The sequence below is a fragment of the Felis catus genome, chromosome B3, assembly GCF_018350175.1.
Source record: "Felis catus isolate Fca126 chromosome B3, F.catus_Fca126_mat1.0, whole genome shotgun sequence".
In the NCBI taxonomy this organism is placed as follows: domain Eukaryota; kingdom Metazoa; phylum Chordata; class Mammalia; order Carnivora; family Felidae; genus Felis; species Felis catus.
The window spans coordinates 42,988,455-43,004,744 of NC_058373.1; positions in this window are offsets into that span (position 1 = coordinate 42,988,455).

Genomic DNA, 16,290 nt, shown 5'->3' on the forward strand with positions numbered 1-16,290 from the left:
AAGACGCACATTTTGAGCATTGTATCTTCCCTATTTTTCTATAGTTTTTGTTTTTCCAAGAAGGTTTTTTTTTTTCAACGTTTTTGAATTTATTTTTGGGACAGAGAGAGACAGAGCATGAACGGGGGAGGGGCAGAGAGAGAGGGAGACACAGAATGGGAAACAGGCTCCAGGCTCTGAGCCATCAGCCCAGAGCCCCATGCGGGGCTCGAAATCACAGACCGCGAGATCGTGACCTGGCTGAAGTGGGACGCTTAACCGACTGCGCCACCCAGGCGCCCCTCCAAGAAGGTTTTAATTTCAATTTGGTAAAATCTGTTCATTCATTGCAATTTTCTCCCTCTTCCTTAGATTTTATATGATGATACCATCCTTGCTAAATTCTTTGCCCATATTCTTGCATTTAAATGGGAGGCTCAATGAGTTAAGCATCTGACTTCAGCTCAGGTCATGATCTCATGGTTCATGGGTTCAAGCTCTGCATTGGGCTATGTGCTGACAGCTCAGAGCCTGGAGCCTGCTTTGGATTCTGTCTCTCCCTCTCTCTCTATGCCCCTTCCCTCGCTTGTGCTCTCTCTCTCTCTCTCTCTCAAAACGTAAATAAACATTTAAAACAATTAAAAAATAAATGGTGCAAAGGGCCTGGAAACATTTGTGGGACCTCGGGAAATTGAGTGACCAAGTGGAAAAAAATGTAACATAGACAGAACAAAGATGTCACAGATGTTGCCAGGTAGAAACCAGGCCAAAAATTTTGTTATGGGGGAAGTTAGCATACAAAAAGCCCTCCCATCCTTTTCTTACCTTCTCTGTTCATTTTTCCGTTTTAAAACACTCCTTTTAGAAAATATGCCTTAATTGTAGCTGTGAGCTTCCTGCCCACCCTCCTGCAGGCTTCCCTGGCTGGGCCACCAATGCCACACCCTGGCGAGATGAAGCTGTCAAAAAAAAACCCCAAAAAACAAAAAAAACAAAGAAAAGGTGGGGTGGACTACCTAGGGTGACAGAAAGTGAGTCTTTAGTCACTGAAGGTGTTTAAACCTCTTGATGGTGTATTTATATAGAAAAGGTGGTCCTAGTTCTAGTGAGTGGTAACCCGTTTCTCACCCTGAGATTCTCTGATTCCGGGACCCAGCAATGGAATATATTAATGGGAAGGGATATCTCATGATGTGTTTAACAGTAGTAGAACTGGAAATCTTAGAAGGGGATGTGGGTATACTAAGTTTTCACTGGAGTGCAAATCCCAACAGGGAGGGAGGGAGTGTGCTGGCGGAGAGGGCAACAGGAGTCCTATTTTAGGAGTGTGTGGATAGTCCTTTTTAAAGACCTAACACAAAGCTGGCATGGAGGCAAGATCCAGGAGTGAAGGAAGACTTCAACCATCTGGCCATCAGCCTGAGTCTCAGGCAGCTAAAAACGGATAACTTCTTGTCTTGCCTTACTGACAATTTCATCTCCAAAGGGAGAGAGAGCAAAGAGGAATACTGGTTAATTGGGACCCAAAGGAATCTACCTCCTATCTGAGGTAGGAGAAGACAATGCCCCAGGAAGACTATGGTCCCAGTTGTGGAATCTTTCTAGAAGAGGAAAGAAGCTGAGGGTAGAATGGGTAACATCATCCCCACATAACCCCAAAAGTGTCGGAGAGTGGAGGGGTGACTCTTACCCACCACAACCTTAAAGATGACACTGGTTACAAGACAGGAGGCTCCCAATGCTCTTCTGCCTATAACATCATAAGGGACCCACAAGAAAGAGGTGGAAAAGCTTGTAAAGGAACCAGTATAGCCACACCAAAGAAGGAAGAAGTGTGCCTTCTCCAAAGAAAGAGAACCAATGGAATGAACACACACACACACACACACGCACACACACATAGCACACATATACAATTTTTTTTTTTTAAGGAATTGGCTCACATGAAAGTTCAGAATCTATAATGCAAGCTGGCAGATTGGAAGTTCAGGTAAGAGTTGTTGATTTCGCAAGCTTCAGTCCAAATTCTGCAGGCCTGCAGTTGGAAATTCAGACTGGGTTCCTATGTTGCAGTCTTGAGAATTCCTTCTACTTTGGGGAACCCTTAAGGCCTTCAACTGATTAGATGAGGCCCACGTACATTATGGAAGCGTATCTGCTTTACTCAAAGTCTACTGATTTAAATGTTAATCTCATCTTAAAAAGAATACCTTCCTGGTGACATCAAGGCTGGTATTGGACCAAACAATGGGGCCCTGTAGCTTAGCCAAGTTGACACATAAGTAACCATCACAGGGAGCATATGGCCAAGGGCAAATGAGAGCACTGTCATGCTGCAGGATGAATCCCAGGAAGGCTAAGGTGGGAAATGGCTGTACAGCCAACTAAAGACCATGGTGGAGACACTGAAAATTAGTGTGCAGCAGACGGATGAGGCAAGGAGTATAGCAGGGTACAAATCACTTATCTTCTCTCTTTGCCAAGCAGAAATATCTCCAACCTGGGGCAGATAAAACTTAAGTGTATAAGAGAGATCTGAGACTGGAGACAAGAAGAGACCCAGGCATCTTTAAATGGACAAGCACGGAAGCTGAGACCAGTTCAGCTCAGGGTGCTGCAACTTTCTAGAGATATCGGACTCCTGTCAGGATTTGAGAGAGATCACTGAGAGCCAGAGGGAACCAGAGGGTTGCAGGCTAGTATTCAGCTTTCATCCAGGGAGCACACTGGATAGAAATTGCTAGTCAATTTCTAAAATAAATTACAAGCCCGTGGTCTAAGCGTTTAGAAATGAAGGGTTTGCAGAGCGAGAGCCAGCCTGGGGTATCAGGTTTGAGACCTACCTCGCCTCTGTGCATATGCAACCTGAGCACAGGCTTGCTTTCACTCATTCCCTATAGTAGCCCTTCTGGGAGCTGAGCAGAGTCAGAGGGTAAGGGGTTTGCCCAAGATCCCACTGCTGGATATATGGACTCAGAGCATTGGTAGGTCTTGTGCTTTTTCTCTTTCTCTACAGCAGGGCAGCAAACTATGGCCATGGGCTGAATATGGCACTCCAGCTGTTTTTACATGTTCGGTGAGCTAAGAATGGATTTTTTAAGCAGTTGAGAAAAAAAAAAAAAGACAAACAAAAAAGGGGATTATATTTTTGACATGTGAAAATGATATGAAATTCAAATTTCAGTGCCCAAAGATAAAGTTTTATTGGGATACAGCCATGCCCTTTGTTTATATTCCATGACTGCTTTTGCAGGAGAACGGCAGAGTCAGGTAGTTGTGATAGAGATTGTCTGCCCTGCAATGCCTAAAATATTTACCCTCTGTCCCTTTCGAGTAAGTGTGCTGACCCTGCCCTCCAGCGTCTTGGGCAGCTCCTGTGTTAACAGTTACTGTCCTACCAGAGAACGTCTGTAGAAACGTGTCAGAACCTAGGAGCCAAAATGATGAGAAATGTTTTTCACGTTGGCCTAGCCTGGGTGGGATGGCACCATGGGGCATGGGAAGGGATGTGGAGACAGGACAAGACAGCCTGGTGAAGGATTCTGGGATTTATTCTAGTCTTTTAGACAATGGGCCTGGCTTTCAGTAGAGCCTTTGCAAAGTCTCTCCTGACAGCTGTGGATCTAATACAGAAAATTTGGATCTGATGTAAGTAGATACATGTGTCATGGGCTGGTCAACTGTTCCAACAGGATGTGATTAACGAATTGCTCCCAACCTAAGGCCTCTAGTAATATGTGGCGCAACCACATCTCTGAGCCTGTCCTATCTCACAGTTACATCAAATGTTTGGATAAAGACACAGAGCAGGCTTACCCAGTCCAAAGTAAAATAAGTCTGGTGCGCTAGTAGTTTAAATCAGAAGACTAGGAGTTTTACATTAACAAGGAGACCATACACGAAGAATACGATATCATGATAAAGCAAATGCAGTTTTAAGGCCAAGAAGAGAAGTCTAGTGCACAGATCAAGAGAAGCCTCAGGACATGCAATGCATTGAGTAGATGTGCTGGGAGCATCATGTCCTGTCCGGTCCATGTCCACCACCTCATGGGAGAAACCTTTGCAAACCAGATGGCCAGTGAGAACCTGGCCAGGTGGCGACGGGTCTGCAAACGGGGTTGCAGGAGGAATAGGAGAAGGGCACCAGGAATATTCGCCTCGGGGAAGAGAACTCAAGTAGCGCATTGCCTTAGTTGACTTCCCCGGAAACAGACCTGAGACAAGGAGCGAGGTATGAGTTTTATTCGGGAAGTACGGAAAACACCGCAAGGGGAACGAGGAAGGGAGACAGGGAAGGAAAGGCAGCCAGGAAAAGGTTGTGTTATCCAGCCAGCTCCCACAGTGGGTAAGTGGGCTTCAGGCTTCAGAAAAGCCCCGGGAAATGGTGTAGAGCACGTGTCTTAGTGAACCCCCCCACGCGGTGAGGGATGCTGGGCACTGACTGCGGGCTGGGCACAGGGGTCTACCCAAGGCTTCAGGGAGAGCACCGAGACTCCGAGAGCCACACTGGTAGTGGGAGGCTCTGTGGGCCTGGTACTAACGCATGTGCTATGGGCTTCAGAGCTGTCCTCCGATGTTTGAGGAGCTGTGGTGGGTGAGAGTTACAGGAAGCTGATCTGTGATGTAGGGCAAGAAGCCCTTTCTAACAGTTCCAACTCTATGAGTTGGTGACATCACAGGGCAGTGCAACCCCAGCAGCAGGCCCTGAGGGGCCCCATGCCGGAAATGCCTCGGACGCATTCTGGCTTTGAAGGTGATATTGACAACAATGACAGGCCCATCCCTTTCCAGGTGCAAGATTCTGTGAATGAAATTCTAATGGACCCTGGAGCACACAGGGGAGCTGGTGAGAGTACTTGGTGGTGGTGGCAAAGGGCTGGCGGTTGGTGAAATCACACAGTGCACATGCTCCGAGGGCCCGGCCCCGGCCCCAGGGTCGGGGCCAGGCGTGGAGAAGCGTTGCGGGGAACCACAAGCCTGCTTCAGTCCAGGGCTTTGATCCTCCTGATCCCCAGCATCCGCGTGGGTGAGCAAAATTGAAGGGCACTTGAAATAAAGCCTGAGTTCAAAACCAGCCCCTTGGGCAAAAGCTTTAATGCAAGAGGCAGTGGGGGTCCTCCATGCCCACCAGCCCAGTGGCCCCTCAGCTTTATTTCAGGGGACTCAGGGCCCTGGGGCTCAGAACCTCTCCATGCCTTCCCTCCCAGACCCTCTGAGCCGGAGTCAGCCGTTCACGAAGGAGGCAGCTCATTAGTTTGCTGCAGTTGACTTGAAATCTGAAATCAATCGGGTATCAAATATGCAGTCCTCAGTTTGATACCGTGTTTCAAAGGTGCAATAACGTTCAGAAATGACACTGCATTTCCTAATTATGAAATTCTGTCGTGGCTGCTCAGTCTAGGATGACTTGGCTGCAGGGTTTTCTTTTTCTTTCTTTCCTTCTTTCTTTCTTTCTTTTTTTTTTTTTTTAAGGTTTAGCATACACCACGATTATTTTAAAATTGCTTTGGAAGAATATATTTCATCAGTGAACTACGAGCGTGCTTATTACTGAAGTTTGGAGGCAATTTGAGAGGAAGGATAAATTTGCACAGACTCTGGAGGCCTTGGAAACATGCCCTCCCTCATCCCCACTGCTTCCTTCTTACCACAGCTAAGGAAACTTTTCACTGTCAGGGCCTCCAGACTCTTCTGCCCACCTCACTCACGGCACACTGGTCAAGAGGGTGAACTTTTGGGGAATTGGAAGGGGCTGCTGGGAAACTTCCACCCTACATCAGAACCATGGAGCAGCTGGAAGGAAGGATGGAGAAGACGTGAGAACCCCAGGGCTTCCTCCGATTCCCTGAGCTCCGCGACCAGAAGAGCTGCTATAGATCCTGGACGTCCTGTAGAGCTGAGGCTCTCTTGGCTCAGAAGCACGGATGCCTCTGTGGGCGGTGGGACTATTGAGTGAGTTCCCACCGTTAAAAAAAATTCATAATGTTTATTTTTTGAGAGAGAGACAGAGTACGTGCAGGGGAGGGGCAGAGCGAGAGGGAGACGCAGAATCTGAAGCAGGCTCCAGGCTCTGAGCTGTCAGCACAGATCCCAACACAGGGCTCGAACCCATGAACCATGAGCCCATGACCTGAGCCAAAGTAAGACACTTAACTCACTGAGCCACCCAGGCACCCTGTGAGTTCCCAACATTTAAAGAGTGATCTGGAGCAAGTCACTGGCACACAAAGGCATCTTGAATCTCACAAACATTATGTTGAGCAAAAAAGAAAAAGCCGAACAACAATGGGCACATGCTTTATGAGTCCACCAATATCGTTGTTCCTGGACACTTGAAGCTCATCTATGGTAACAGGTGTCAGAACGGTGGTGCCCCTGGAGAGACTGACTGGAAAGAGGCAGGAGGGACATTCTCTGTCCAGATTAGCTTGTTGCCACATGAGTATATAAGTTTGTCAACATGGAACTGTACATTCAAACAACATATTGTGGTGACTCAGTACCACTTAGATGAATATAGACAGAGGCTTACAGCCTCCACAACAGACACTCTCCAGACACTCCCCTGTCACTCGGCTCTCTCAAGGAAGGCTCCGTTTCTTTGGTGTCTGTTGAGAAACAGAGTTGCAGTGGCTGCCCAGTCCTGCTTAGGGATCTGCCCTGTTATCCTAGCCAGGAGCCCAATACTTGAATGCTGCCCGACTCTGGGGAAGCAGCTTGGCTTTCAGAGTAATATATATTCAACCTAGAACCCATGCCATCCCTATCTCAGCAAGGCAGCCACGAGCAGCACCAGCACAAAGTCAAATGTTAGAGGGCAGATAAGGGTAACACGCACATGCTTCCCGGGGCTGGGGTGACGGGAACCCCTCATTTGTATGAAAGGATCCTTCCCAAAGAACTTTTTCTTTTCTCTCTCTCTCTCTTTCTTTTAATTTTCTTTCTTTCTTGCTTTCTTTCTTTCTTTTCTTTTTTTTTTTTTGGTAACAAAGACCTCTTCACTTTGGCGAATTATGAATATGCAGGACCGATGGTGTGAGACCACTCTGTGTCTCTGAACTGAGGCCAGTTTAATTCCTAGGACTCCCGTCACTGGTACTTCTCCTGCATTTTCAGCAGCACCTGAAATAGATTTCACTTCATATGAAATGCAAAACACTGCAGAGTAGAAAGCTCACCCTGGTCTCTGATCCAGGCGAGTGTTCTCAAGCCTGGTGTTCATATTTTTTTCTCCCTTTCTTCAAAATACTGCCTTGCTAAGCCCACAGATGGGGATCATAGGATAAGTAGATGCATAATATATTACCCAAAATATTCCACCAGGCATCTTCTCTTACAGGTCAGGAGGACTTGCAAATGGAGTCTTCTGGGTCACCGCATTTCCATCCGAGAGAAATTCTCTCTCATAATTAAGATTATGTCAGCATTTCCATTACAGAACCCAGTGGTAAAATCCACTCTGAAGTGGAGCTTGGTTTTAAAACTCTTGGTCTTGAAAAAAACTCCCCCTCTCTGACATTGGTTGTGCAGTACTTTTCCCCTGGAAACTAGAGAAAGAAAAATGCACAGTGAGTCAGGAGCAGGAGCACTACGCTGTTGGTCAAGGGGTTGGGAACAAGTGGTCTGTCCCATGATCTCCTGGACAGTGCCAAGGGCAAGCCAGTGTTCATCAAACTGTTGCCTGCAGATCCCCCACATCAGAATCATCTGGGCAGCGCCATTCCAAACGGATTCTTACTCTCCTATGGCACAGTCCACCTGCCCCACCTGCCCCATCCAATCAGAAATCCCGGACGGAGTGATGTTAACTCAGTTTCCCAGATGATTTATGTTTTCAGGGAGAATGAGGCCTCCTCATCTAGGCCTTGCTACTTTGTTGCTGATGACCTTGGCCAAAGATCTTTACTTCATTATGCCTCGTATCCTCATTTATAAAAGAACAGCTAACATCTTACCATGTGTCAAGTATGTTCTAAGAGAGTTCCGTGATTTAGCTCATCTAATCCTCACCGCAGCCCTAGGAGGCTGGCAGTATAATTATCTCCATATTTAGGACGAGGAGACACTGAGAGGTTAAACAAGTCCCCCAGATCACACAGCTAGTCGAATGGCAGAGCTGGGCTTTCCACCCAGGGTGTCGGGCTCTGCCACGTTGTGCTGGCTTTTGGAGGACAGTTAGAACTCACTGTCCTGGGCTGTGAAAGGCAAATGAAGAAGAGAATGTCACACTGCTCTGTGGCCTGTGATTATGTTTTACACCAGATTCTCTGGACCCTGGGTCCATGCCTCTTTCCAGTTCTGCGTGTAGGACTGTCCCGGCTCCTCCCAGTGTCCTGTCATCCTCCTTCTCTCTTCCTGGTAGCACTGGAATCTTTGACTGTTGGACAGCTAATCTCACCAGCTCATTTACACTCAAGTGTTAATAAATGATGATAGCTTAATGCGTTTGCTTTTCTCAGATAACACACTTTCATTTTAGCTGAAGTTTTAACTCAGCGTTCCCTAATCTCTTGACACTAGGGAGCCCCCTCACTGTCTTTCTCCCACCCAGCCCCATGTTCTATGAGGTGTTTCTGAAAGAAGCAAACTTCATTAATTAATTAGGAATCGGTTCTGTATATACATCTTTATATTTCATAAAATGGAAGAGAATTGGTGGGCATTATTTCGGTGGCTTATTTGAAATCCTGAAAACTTCAGAAGGAACCATCCTCATTGCCATCTTAACGGGTCACCTGGTGTCCGGAGGCCCCTTGGAGGAAGCCATTATCTCTCCAGAAGGACAAAGTAACATGGCAGCACGGAGTCTGTTGGGTGGGGTGGGAAGTGGGGGCCATACGAATATGGATTTGTGACAGGCAGCGTCTCTGGGTTGGGCTGGCTGTGATGCTCAGGACGTTGCCCCTGGGAGCCAATGAAAGGATGGACAGCAGTCTCATTAAGGAGGCAGCAGCTGGCGTGTGCAACCCATGGGGGTGGGATGGGGGTGTTGCTGTTGACTGGCAGGCTGGGGTGGGGACAATGTGATGAAGTTGCTGTGAAAGATATGTTTACCTAACAGTCATTATAATACTTCACCTCTCTGAAACTCCCCTATTTTTTTCAAGTTTATTTATTTATTTTGAGAGTGCACATGCACACACATACACACACACACACACACACACACACACACACACAAGCGGGGGAGGGGCAGGGAGGAAGGTAAACACAGAATCCCAAGCAGTCTCTGTGCTGTCAATGCAGAGCCCAGCCTGGGACTTGATCTCATGAACTGTGAGATCATGACCTGAGCTGAAATCAAGAGCTGGACGCTTAACTGACTGAGCCACCCAGGCGTCCCAAGACAGGATTCTTTTAATGCACCTATTTCTTCAATGTCCATCATATCCCGTACCACATGACTTTCACTTCTCATACTTCATTGAAATCCTCTCCCTTAAGGCCATCGATAACCTCTTTATTGTCAGATCAGTGACTAGCTGTTGGTCCTTAACTTACTGAACCCTCAGTCACATCTGCCTGTGCTAGACGTTTCCTCTTCCATTAAATTCTCCCATCCCTAGATTTTGTGGAATTCAACGTTTGTTTTGCAGGTTTGAATCCCTCTGAATACTTCCTAAATGCTGGTTTCCTGAGAGTTCTGTCTTTGGCCTGCTCCTGCTCCCTCTATTCTCTCCCAGGTGGCCTCGCTCACTCTTAGGGTTTCAATCCTTTTGTATTCCTGATCCCCACATACGTGTCTGTTTCCAGCTCAAATCCTACCTCCAAACTTCGGCCTCAGGCGCCCTGCCTACTTAGCATCTTCCCTTGGATGTCATTCAGGCCCCTTGTGCTGCATCCCAACAGAAGTAACCACCAGTCCCTCCTAGCATGCTCTGCTTCCTGGTTCCTTTATTTCTGTCCGTGGCACTGTCATTTAGAAGAGTGGGAGTTGTCCTTAACTTCTCTTTTCCTCTCACCTCCCATGTTCAGCAAACCATCAAATCCTATTAATTTTATTTCCAAAACATTTTTCAATATGTCACTTTGATTCTATACCAACAACCACCCCCCATACAGAGTTACTCCAACAGCCTCCTAACCGATTCCTTGCCTCTGGTCTTGTCCCCTCAAGCCCATCCTCCACTCCACACAGCTGTCATTCTTTCCCTATTTAATGCTTCTCCTGTATAAAACATGGTGATCTGTGTTAGAGACACAGCAGTGAAAAAGACAAAGGCCCTATTTTCATCACATCAGTGGGATCCACATATATAATAAATCTTACACAGGCCCTCTCTGGCTTACAAACTTCAAACATGGTTCAATCCTTCTCCCAGTTATCCTTTGCATGTCTGGGGTCATGAATTCCTTTTAGAATGTGATAAAAGTTGAATTCATGCATACAATTTTGCTTACTAGATCTTTTTTCTTTTTTGCTTACTAGATTTTTTAAGTTGCTTACTTATAAATTTTAAACTTCAGGGGAGAGGGCACTGGAACCTAAAGGCCAGACGTCAAGAATCCTTGACCTGGGGCTCCTGGGTGGCTCAGTCAGCTAAACGTCTGACTTCCGCTCAGGTCATGATCTCATGGTTCGTGGGTGTGAACCCACCATGGGGCTCTGTGCTGACAGCTCAGTGCCTGGACAGCTCAGAGCCTGGAGCCTGCTTCGGATTCTGTGTCTGCCTCTCTCTCTGCCCCTTCCCTGCTCGCTCACTCTCTCTCAAAAATAAATAAACATTTAAAAGAATTAAAAAAAAAGTATCCTTGACCTGTACTATCAAGTTCAAGCCCATTTGAATAATATACATGGCCCTCCATGGTGTGATCTATAAGCCCCTCTCCCGGCCCTGCCACTGGCCTGGTATCATGTCCACCTGTCTCACTCTGTTCGACGTCACAGGGACCTGGAACTTCCTGAAGTTCCTCACATTAGCTATTAAAAAACCTGCTTTTTAAATTCCAAGTCACCAGAAGTAAAGGGGTAAAAAAGAATGTCACAGGGGCTTCACATTCCATGCCATTTTCTCACTGAGGCTTTGCTTTCTCCTGCTGCTTCTCTGGTCCTTCCCATTAACTGGCCATAGCCCACTTTAAAATTCAACTCAGGCATCTTTCCTTCTGGAAGACTCTCCTAAATGTACCCTCCCTCTTCATACTGGCTTCATATGGGAGTCCTTCTCTGGGTGCCTGTATTTCCTAGCAAATGTCTGCCCCCAGTACATTGTGTATAATTTTCTGTTTATGTGGATGTTTCTTACAGTAAATCCGAAGTTTTAAAGGACAGAAACAGTTTTGCTCTTGATTACTTTATTTCCGTGCCTGCTTCTGTTCAGGACACAATAAATATTTGTTGAATGAATGAAAGAATAGGAAGGATGAACAAGGCTCAAAAGGCTGTATCAAGTCGCACCAAAGGAGATCCCTGAATGCTGGTGGAAACATTTTACTCTCTACCGAGTGTTCTTCCAGTAGTGTTGCTGGAAGTGATAGATAGCGAATGATAGGGTAAAAGTGAATCTTGGTAACGGCAAATCTGGCAATGGCTCTCCAGGGTCGGTGGAGGGGGACGGGTCCCCGCCAAGGACAGGATGTAAGGGCTAAAGGTTAGAGGCAATGTGGTTAAGAGGCGGAGTCCTAGCGGAAAGGCTGGGCTGAGGGCTCAAGCACCGTTTCTGCCACGTTTTAGCTGGGTGGTAATTATCAGGCGCTACCCTCTCCTGGCGCTCTTTCTTCACCTGTTAATTTAGGGGGTTTAATTGATGTGTTCTGGGATGCTGTTTTAAGTTTCCGGGTCTCTCCTCCTTGATAGCACTTCTCTATTGCAGGCCCCAGCCCACGACTTCTTTCGGCGCCAGAGAATTACTGGGCGCTTGCTAGAAATGACCCCCAGAGGCCACCGTAGCCCCCTCGTGCCTCGCTTAATTTGGATGCCTGGGTAGATAACTCAAACTCGGAAGGCATCTGAGGGTATTTCAGGGTTGATAGGGATCTCAAATGTCACCAGGGCTTTGACTGCCGGATAATTAGGCCCCAAGCGACGGCTGGCTACATCTCCAGCCCCTTAGTCCCGTGGCAGCCCCGTCATTTTCTCTCCTTGGTTGGAGAGACGGCTGCTGGCTGTGATCTTCCCGCCAGATCAGCGCCTTATCAGAGCTGGACACGACTCCCTTCTGAAGGAACCCTGCGCAGGTAGGGGGGCCGGTGTGTGTCTGCAGCCGCCTCCACTAGGCTTTCTCGCCGGCTGCGGCTTGAAACAGAGCCAACACCCCTGAAGGAGGAGGGGACCCGAGCGGGGCGGTGGCTCACGCGGAGTGAGCCCCCCCACTCTGTGCGCCCTGTGCTCTGCCGGGTTGTTGTCCCAGGGCCTCCCAGCAACCCCGGCAGGCGCCTGTTATCCTCTTCCCTTGAGAAATGAGGGCGTCGAGGCCCAGAGAGGTTGAGGAACCTGAGCCCGTATTCCCACCCGGGCTCCTTGACTCCACGCTCTGTGGTCTTTCCAACCACACAGGCGTAGAGCAGCAGACCCTGGGCACCCCACGTTACCCACACTGGGACTTTATCTCATTGTTATGGAAAAATCTTGGATTCCAGGATGCAGGTTTGAGCCATGGCTCCGCCATTTACTGTGTGAAGTTGGCACGGGACTTTACATTTGTGAGCTTCATTTGCCTTATCTGTAAAATGGGGGTGACTCCACTTAACTCTATGACCTTTTGTGAGGATAGCTGGGAAAATACAAATGCTAATCCTTGTCACTCTCATCCTTGGTGGGGATTTTTCGGAGGGCGTGGTGGATGAGCTGAGCGCTTCTTCCATTGTTAGCTGCACTTGTGTTTTCCACCTGGGGTTTGTTCTGTCCACCCAGGACCATGGCTGATCCTTCAGGGCAGGCTTTGGTTGCCAGGGGGGGGGGGGGGGGAGGGGGGAAGAGTCAGGGGAATACAGACTGTAGGCTTCCTTGGGAGAGAGGAGACTACTAGGGGAGGAAGAGGAGAGGGACATCCGCAGGACACCCTTTTGCCTCGCCTTTGTGGGGCTGCCTTAGTGTTTTTAGGAAGTGGGGCTGGAAGGACTCAGGGGATGGGGGTGGGGTAGAGGTGAGGCTAGTAGAAACCACATACTGGGAGACGGCGTCCCAGTGATTGAAGCCCAGGCCCAGCACCTGCTGGCTGGGTGACTTTGTGCAATTTACTCAACTTCTCTGCACCCCAGTCCCTGCATCTGTGATTCTGTGTACCCCACAAGTCATGATACGGATTTAAAAAAGGAAAGGAGGCTGGAGGGAGAATAACAATATTGAGGATACACAGTTTCTAAAAATCTGGGTTGCCGGGTTAACATGGAATATTTTTTTCTGATTTGTGAACTTACGGATATAAAAAAGTCTGACAAATGGACAGAATTAAACTGTATTTTAGTGTACCTTAATGAATAATCTTTGTTTCAAAGACTCACAGAACTTTGGAATTCTGGTTAAAAATCTAGGCTACTTAATCACTGTTGATAAGGAATCCTTTTTACTCCTTTTTCCGAATGTCAATTGCAAGAGGAGTTTGGGAGAAATCATGACAAAAGCAGCCAAGAAAAACAAAATGTTCCCTGTCTCCTGTAACTATTTTGAACACATCCCCTGATTTTTTTTTTTTTACCTGTTGACCCTTATTCCCCAACAAGGACAAACACTTCCTCCCTGAATGCCATTTTCTTTCCATTTTCAGTATTAATTGTATGATACCCTTCTCTAGAAACCAAAATAAGGATTTGCTTGATGATAAATAATGTCACAGTACATGGTCCTGGACTAACACCCTGCACCAGTTCAGGCTTGATGTTTCCCTATTATTTATTGTGCTATGAGTATAGCTCTCAATTGGATCCTGGTCTTAAATCAGGGATCCCATCACAGAACCTAATGTGAAAGAAAGCCAGATGCTCCAGGAGCCTCCTTTATTTATCCTCTCTGGCTTGTCAAGCAGTCAGAAAAGGGAGACTCGACATTAAAAGGTATGTGCGGAATAACTCTGTCTGGTTGCTAATGATACTGTGATGTGGCGAAACTCCAGCTATTGCTGATGCTGCTGTGAGCAGATCTGCATTCTAGAGGAGTCAAACCCAAAGTCCTTTGTCTAATAAGACATTTAGCATTTCAAACTTACAGCCAGAGCATCCTCAGGGCATTTTGAAATTTTTTTGAGTCTTCTGGGAAATGCAAAAGGGTCAAGGAATTAGAACAGTTGTTTAAAGAATTTCGAGGTTGACTCAGTTTGTTAAAATCCACTGCCATACCCGGGTATGGAACAGGATGGGTCCCCTGATGGGCTGTATCTGGGTCAGGTGGGTGTTATTCCCACAGGCGCATCTACCGAGTGCCAAATGTGTGCCGGGCCTGGGCTGCATGCTGCAGGTGGATACAGAGGGCAAAGCCCTTGGTTCGTGCCCTAACTAACCTGTACTCTTGAGAGATGGGCAAACAAATGGTTGCCATATCTAGAAAAGGCTTCTGCAAGACTCCCTGTGAGGGTAACTGGGAGCCTGTTGGCCTCTGGCCTTGGAGTATTGATTCTGAGGAGGATTTCTGGAGTCTCCTCCCTGACCTCTGCCTCCTGGGAAGCAGAGGTGACTCCCAAGTGCCAAGAGGGTGATTTTCAGGGGTCCTCTTTATTCACTTCCAGACAGTGATTAACCAAAGAGCAAGGAAAGGCAGTTCCATGAAAGAAAAGTGGTAGCAGTTGAGATCCTGGATGAAGTCTTAATGTGCATAGGTAGGTATCTCCCTTTACCCCCCAGCCCTGTGCCCGCAACTGGTAGGGAGGCAATGTGGTTGAATGGAAAAACTCTGTCCCCTCTCCTGGCTGCCACTTGCCAGGCATGGAGCCAGTGATATGCTGGTAAACCAGGTCTCAGAGCAGGGAAGAAAAAAGCTCTGATTTGTAATGTTTGCCCATTTCCATGGTGTAAATACTCCTGTGATAGCCGATTTCAAGCTAGCAATAGTTTTTAATGCCTGGCTTGAAAACTTGCTGGAAACTGAATAGGCTCTGCTCAGCCACAGAACCTGCCTTCAGCACACCCCTGCATGGATCCATCTTTCTCCATGGTAACAGTTTCTGCCCTGCTACCTGCATGGCTGTGGCGACAGTGGAAGTAAGGCAGACTGTACCATGGTCTGTCATAGTGTGTGGCATACAGGAGGGTCTCAGTAAATGTTGGTTCCTTTAACCCCTTTTCTCTCCACCCTTAGAATGACAGAGTGATCAATGTCATGCTGATCATTCATTCATTTGATATTTATTGAACACCTGCCAAGAAGTGTTAGTTAACCTGCTAGGCCCTCAGGGTTAAACACAATGACAAAAGTCTTGCCTGCAAGCATCTTACAGACTAGCGTGGGAGACAGAGCCAGGGGTCAGGCAGAGCCTGGACAGGAGCTCAGGGACTCGTGCTGTGAACTAGCTGTGTAGGGCTCGTCATGGGAGCAAAGAGGAGGGGCAGAGAGAAATAGGTTTTTTTCAGAGTTTTGTTTTTTTTTTTTTTTTGGAGGAGGGGACATGTACTGAGTTGTGTAGTCTGAGGTAGATAAAAAGGACAGAAAGTCACTTTCAACCAGTGTAGACAAGAGACTTTGTTTTCATTATTCCTCCCCTAAGGATCCTTTTCAGACATTTTTTCCCTAATCATTCCTCCCTTCCCTCATGAGATTTTAAAATATGCTGCGTACCTGTTTATATAATGCATGAATATTTATGTTTTATGTATTAGAAGAGTAAGAATTTTTTTGCTCCCCTTGAACTAAAGGGTAGTAGTGCCCCCTGTTGAAAATGCATGCTCCAGCTGAAAAGCCCCAAGGCGGTGGGTGGTTAGAAACCATGACTCTTCTTGCTAACCAAGGAGCATACAATAAACAGTTAATAAGTATTTGCAAAGTGAATGAAAACGTAAATAAATGTCACCGGCCAATACAAAGAACTAGTGCAAGAAGTGGATCAGAAGAATGAAACAGCATAGGCTAATGAGGCAACGTAGGGTTTTGCTTCTGTTTGCAAATTATGAAACCTAGGCTCAGGGAGGAGTAAGTGATAGGGTTGGAGAGGTAAGTTGGGTCCATTTTGTAGGTCCTCAGATGCCAGGCTGAGATGTCAGATTTCATTTGATGAGATTCTTGCGCCCTCAGCTCACGTTGAGGAGAGATTACCCATGGCTCTTAGGACTCTTCATTGCACCCCTTAGCGATGAGCCAAGATGTGGACGCCAAGGCAGAGATGAACAACCACTGGCTAACTTATTACGCTCCAAAGTTTTAATGAAAGAGCTACAATTACC